Here is a 6,890-nt window from a genome sequence, read left to right on the forward strand (position 1 = left end):
GATACTGAACAGGAAAGCTGGACTGGAACTTGGAAGGACATTTGAAATTTCTATTTCAGGAGAAGAGAATAGGCCCTGATGCAAAGTGACAATGCTCCTTTACTTTATGTATTCAGATAGGGATTTTTAGCTGCCAGATGTTGAGTCTAAGTGTGGCCCATCCCATTATTAAAAAGGACAAGAATTGAGAATGAATTATGGTTATCCCTAAGTGAGTAAGAAGGTCTATGTAGGTTGAAAAAGGTATGTAGAAAGTTTTAAGGCATACAGAAAGCTGAAAATAATTGTGAAAAGTGTAGAGGCCATAGAAGGGTGTAAAAATTTTTTTTTGAAAGCAAAGAAATGTCAGTGCTTGGGTTAAATTATTCTTTGCTTTAAGTTTTGTTTTGTTTCTTGCTTCCTGATCTTTTGGGGACTTGGGAAACTTAAATGTTTTGTTTAAACTGGAAATTCTCTGTCTTTGCCATTAAAGGTTTTGTGTCATTTGGGACCTAGAAAAGGTCATTTGCAGTACTGCTTGGTAAGAGAACATGTTTCTACCATTTGGGGCTTTGTGCCATCTGGACCTAAGAAATGTTGTCTGGTGCCTGATGGAGCCATCAAGAGTAAGAGATTATGTGTCTGCCATGAGACTGGTTGGCAAAGGTCAGGTTTCTGCCAGGAGACCAATGGATGCACTGGTAGTCAAGAGAATGCTTTTACCATTGCTACTTCATGCCATTGGTGCTAGGTAGAATTTGTCTTGGGTGAGAACATATTTCTTCTGTGTAGGGCTTTGTGCCACTTGAGACTTAGAAAAAGTCATTTGGTGCCAGTAAGAGCCAGCTTGGGTGACAGAATATCTCTACAATTGGGGCACAGTGCCATTTGGGACCTGACAATGGTCATCTGTGTGACCAGTTAGTGAGACCGGTTGGTGGGAGACAAGATTCTAAGACTAGTTTTAGTCCCCTCTTATTTATTTTATTTTTGGAATTCTGTTTTTATGTTTTGAATATTTTTGTTTTGTTTCTGTTTTAAAAGGAAATTGAGGTTTCCTAAGGAGAGTTAAAACTTCACACCAAGTATAAAATTAATAAAAGATATAAAGCATAGAATAAAATTTTGGTGAATATAGGAAGGGCATAGATTTTCTTTTTTGTTTTACATTTTTCCCTACCTGATCCCTCTAAAATTTGGCATTCTTAATGAGTAAGGATATAAAATTTTCTTTGCATGCAACCAGCAATACCAGTTTCAAATTATGGTTTTAATAACCAAGACTTTCAGTGGAATGTCATGCTTGAAGGAGGCATAAGTGGACTCTAGTTGTTAGCAAAAAGCCTTGAGGATCTAAGATTCACTTTGGAAGCTAACAAAAGCCCACTGGAGAAATGGTCTGGTACATTGTTTGGTCATGTGTTTCATGGCAATCTTTCCAGGGAAGGAGCAAAGGTTGATTTCTTGATAGATGTCAAGGAGGAAGCTTAAGACACAATGAGAACCTCAAGGACTTGAGGAATACAGGTACTATAGGGAAGGCCAGATGACAGTTCTGGGACTTGGCTTCTATGCCCTGAAGGGCTATTAAGAGTCAATCTGAAGGTTCCTTGTGGAAGTTCCAGCAAAGCAAACTTTAAAAAGCCTATGTGTTCAGTGCAGCTCTTATTGTTTTTATACAAATGATGAGGCAAAATTGAAAATAGCAGTCTTTTTGAGACTGACAAGGTTGATCTGAGAGAGGAGAATCAGGTTTTAAGGGAAGTCATAATGCTCAGTCTTGATCATCAGACTCTACTACAGCTAGCTATCTTTAAAATTTGTTTTCACTTGAGAGTCGAACTGGTTCAGCCTGATGATATCAAACCATCACTGCTTAGTATCAATCCAGCAAAGGCCTTGCAACTGAACACCTTTGAGAAGGACAGTCTTGTGGACTCAGGAAAAGGTATAAGCCTCAGTTGAGAAGCCCACCTGCATTGTTACTTCTGGGACTCAAAGTTTATCTGGACTAAACAGTTGAGTTGGTGAAGTATAGGATGGCTTATTGGCTTCACTTTAAAACTGCTTTCTTTTATGCCTTAATAGTTTGGACAGAAACAGTCCAGAAGTGTTAAAGGGGAGAATTTCATGATATTCCCTTAAGCCTATTTTAAGTTGATTATGGTAGACAGTAAGGATTCAGACAGGTGTGACATGTCTTTCACACCTTCTTCCAAGGAAACCATTTTTTTAAAAAAATGGGGGGCATTGTATAGTTAGTCCCTGCCTTTGTTATTTACTTGTTACAGTTTTGATTGTGCCTTCTAACTCTCTTGTCAAATTTGTCACCTCTTGAACATGACAAAGGTGCCAGTTCACCCAGTAATGCCATCCTTGAATGTCACACACACCACTTTCAAAGATCAACCAGCTGACCTGGACTTTGCAAGATCTTTCTCCTTCATGTGAAGGTTTCCCTTCACACCAGAACCCCTAGGTAAGGGACCTCTGGACCAGGGGATAGGCAGTACCACACACTTGGTCAGCAGAAAATAGTACAGAAGAACGAGACTTTCATCCATCTCCTTTATAAGATTACAAGTGTTCAGAGTGTTAAAGCGGGTGGGGGGGGATTTTAATGGGATAACTGCTCCCAGGAAATGGAGAGGGGTGGAAAAGCTCCAAAGATGGTGCATGAGTTCATCACCCAGCAACCAAGACAACATGCACATAACACACAAAATAGGCACAAAATGATGGTGCCAAAAACAAGATGATTGGATAGGAGGGACATACCCTCCCATCTGCTTCTGCCACATGTGGTATTCTGCAGAGAGCCTTTAAAAAAAGAGCAGGCAAGAATGCCATTCTCTCAGAGTCTGCTATCCTTCCAGAATGACAGGGTCTGTAGTTACTGGGTCCATGACCCTGGGGACTAGGTGACCTAGGTGACCTGGGAGTGTTTCCCAGGGCCCCTCCCAGAGTGCTGCAGAGTAGGCCTAGAGGGCAATGAGCTCTGGTAAGAGGGAAAGGGAGTGGATTCATGTAGGCCCAGATTGACAAGCCTACCACCCCCTTCCCCCAGGTAGGAAGCCCTGGTGGCTGCTACCCTTCTGTGGTCCATGCGAGTTCAGGCCAATCAACTATGAACCCAGTGTATCCTGGAAAGGTCAGGACCCTCACCCCTCTCTCAGTGCTTTGGGCCTGACCTGGATCACTAAAGGTAGTACAAACAAGGCCAGTAAGAAGAGGGCAGCATGGTGAAGAGAGGAGTTTAGGAACAGCAGGTCTGGGAAGGCAGACTATTGACAAGCCTCATGCTCCTCCCCCACATGTGAAACCACAGGAAACGACTGGACCAGCCATTTGCCAGCAGTCTACTTGCTCCTCCAGTGGTGGGAGTGGGGTCGGGCATCAAATAATCTAATATATAGATTATTTTCCTTTCTACCAGACTCTGTCTCCAGAGTTATTGCCCACATGCAGCTGGCAGTGATACCCCACTGGTTGTTTGGTTATATTTTTATGTTTATATTACTCTATGTACTTATCCTATCTTTTTGCCCTTAAGCTTATGATAAAGCAGGATGTGTATATTATCACTGTATATTTTTATTGAACCAATCATGTAAAATAATAGGGAGAATATATAGTAAGGCTTGTGCAAATATTTTTAAAGTTATTAATTAGTATACTTTAAAATCATATTGCTTAAATTTTAAAAATCGTGGTTTTAAGTAAATTATTTACTACTTATTAATGCCTTGAAGACCTTTAGACTAATAGCAATTGTGTGTGTGTACGATAGTACCTAGAAATCTCAAGTGCATTATGCCAATCATTTCAATAGACATCTACAAGGAGAGCTTTGTAAAATTTAAAAAAAAATTGTATTCTTTTCTGATCACTGAAAGTTCAGCATAAAATTCACTTGTGGGAATAGCAAAGAGTAAGCTGATGCACAGGAAGGCAGTCAGAAACCATTTGGACTTCGTTCTCTAAAGTGGTGTCTGAACTCAAGAGTCTATAATGCTTGGGCAGGTGTCTGTCTCTTCATTGTTTTCTTACATAAAATTACAAACAATTACAAATAAAAAAGAATGTTTCAGCATTTGCTATCACTTCCTTGATTAATTGTCCATAAGCTGAAATAAATGTGATTGATCAGACAGTTATAAAGCTTATTTAATTCAGGTTCTTGATTTAGGTTAAAGAAGAAGATTTTTTTTTTAATTGAGGCGAAATTATAACCTTACTTTTTAAAATTTGCATCTACTTTTATTTGAGAGATAATCAATATTTAAAATATGTACAATATTATCTGTGAATACTGCTATTTGAAGTTCAACTGTTATTTACAAATTACTCTTTTGGCACAAAGTTAAATGAAGTACATAAAAATTAAGAGTTTGTGTTTTTGAAAATAAATAAAATTTTATATTGTAAAAACTAACTGACTAATGTTGTGAGAAGCTTATGCCAAATAATTGGAAAAATGGTGCATCAAATATTAGGCTTTATCACATATCATATATATAAGCTTAATAGTTTACATGGAAGCCATGCTTCAAAACATTTTTAAAGACTTCAGAAGAATTTATGTTTTATTATCATGTCCTATATGCTAAATTATAATGAAAAATGTATTTACACATACTTCATCTAGTTTCATGTAAAGTCTGTTATTAAGCAGCAAAATTGTTTTTCAAAATCTAGAATGTTATATTTGTTTTGAATTTCCCTAAATAATAGTTTTTAAATATTTGCTTTAGGAATTTTTTAAGACTACAAGACTATAACAGATATTGGTTCTGATATTTCCTTATTAACAGCAAAAAGACAATGTTAAAAACAAAATCAAGTATTTTATTTGATTTTTATTGATATTTGTTGTTAATAGTAGAGGCTGACATTATTTTCATGGGATCAGCCAATGACATTACTTAGTAATATATTATTGAACTTTAAAATGGAGCTCCTGTGAACTTTCAGATTCTAAGCAAGAGCCATATGTATCCTTGATATTGAAAGTAGAGAATAATATTGACTCTACATTTCTGACACCAAATTTTAGTGTATAATTTCCCATCCTTTCCTCCCCTCCATATACTTGCCAAAAAGTTCTTGGACACCAGCTTGTTGTCTTACAACTCAATTCTGTCACTATCTGTCCAGAGATAGCACCACATTCCACAGATTAAGGGCTCAATCCCATAAAACTACTCCCAACTTTAGACTCTAGTCAAAAATCTAAGTTGTTACCTGTGTTTCTAAGCAATCAGCTATAGATTGGAGATACCCATGGTTCCTCTTTGTGTTTGTTTGATTAATTAGATAGGCTGGCTCACAAAATTCAGGAAATCCTCTTACTCACTAGATTACCAATTTCTTACAAAGGAAATTGAAAGATGGGAATCAACAGTCAGATGAAGAGACATGTAGGGCAAGCATCCCAACAAAGGAGCTTTTGTCTTTTGTGAAATTTGGGGCCCCAGATTGTGACACACAAAAACATCCTGGTTTTCCAACTTGGAAGCTTGCTAAACACCACCTCTTTATTTTATTACAGAGGTTTCCTTGCCTAGGCTTTATCAATCAACTAATTGAGCATTGGTGATGGATTCAACCTCCAGCTATCTTCCTTCCCTAGAGGTGAGGGTGGTGGAACTGAAATCATCACATTGGTTCCCCAGGCAACCAAAACAACCTTAGGGAGCTTTCCAAAAGTCACCTCATTAAAGTCAAGTCAAGTGTGATTGAAAAACATTTGTTATTAATATCAACATACCTATACTACTCTTATCACTTAGGAAATTCCAAAGGTTTTAGGATCTCTTAGCTTTCTGAGCTAGAAACTGGGACTGGGACCAAATATATATTTTTTATTATAAATCAAAATATCACTGACTGTTACTTTTAAATTTTTATGTTTTTAAATAAAATTTGGTTGTTAATAGTTATTTGGGACAAATGGGGAAGTGTTAAAGATCAAAAGGGGGGATGTTACCAACTTATGCTGTGGAGGTCATTCATTTCAATCTTCTGATGCTTGTTGTAGAAAACATCTATGTAGCTTCCTCTTTTGCTAAAACTTGGCTTCTGATAGTTTACTGACATTACACTTTACATCAGAGAAATTCTTCCATACTTGTATTTAGAAAAGCCAAATGTATTTTTTCAGGGCCACTAAAATACTTGATAGAGAAAATATATTCATATCATTTGGGTTGTTATTAAAGAAAACTAACAAAGACTATAATGGAACTACCTTTCATTAATTTATAAAGTCTCTATTTCCAAGACTACCTTGAAAACACTTCTCTATGTATTTTTCCAAAATATGAGTTAGAAATAATATTCCAGAAGACTGGGTGGCAATTTTGCAAACATCCCTTCCATTAGGGTACTCAGATCTTCTTCAAAGTTGGTTCTCAAAAGACCTGCACCAGAATCTTGAGTGGTGCTTGCTAAACACAAGGAGTCCATCCCTCTTCTTCACCTACGTAGTCAGAACTTCTGCAAGTAGTGCCAAGGAATAGGTACAAAGTGGGACCCAGAAAAAATGGAATTGTATTCTGGAAGGCAGGCTCCTCGTAGTACAGTCTTCCCCCACTATGTGAGTGTTTTAGGAGCCCATCTGTGTCAGTGTACTAGCTGGTGTTTTCATGAGAGACTGCATTCAGCTTCAGTGAATTTTTTTGGAAGACTCAACACATTTGCCCATTTTATGATGGGTGATTTATGAGTGCACCTGCTCATGTGGCCCTGAGTGTTTAGCAGTTTTTGACCAAAACAGCATGACCCCCATGCCCCACCCTCCCTATTCACTTGATATCACCCCAAGCAATGTTTTTTGTTTGTTTGTTTGTTTGTTTCCCTGGATGAAAATCCTCAAAGGGAAACATTTTTCCAATGAGGAAGAGATGAAG

Source organism: Phyllostomus discolor, chromosome 11 (genome assembly GCF_004126475.2).
Source record: "Phyllostomus discolor isolate MPI-MPIP mPhyDis1 chromosome 11, mPhyDis1.pri.v3, whole genome shotgun sequence".
In the NCBI taxonomy this organism is placed as follows: domain Eukaryota; kingdom Metazoa; phylum Chordata; class Mammalia; order Chiroptera; family Phyllostomidae; genus Phyllostomus; species Phyllostomus discolor.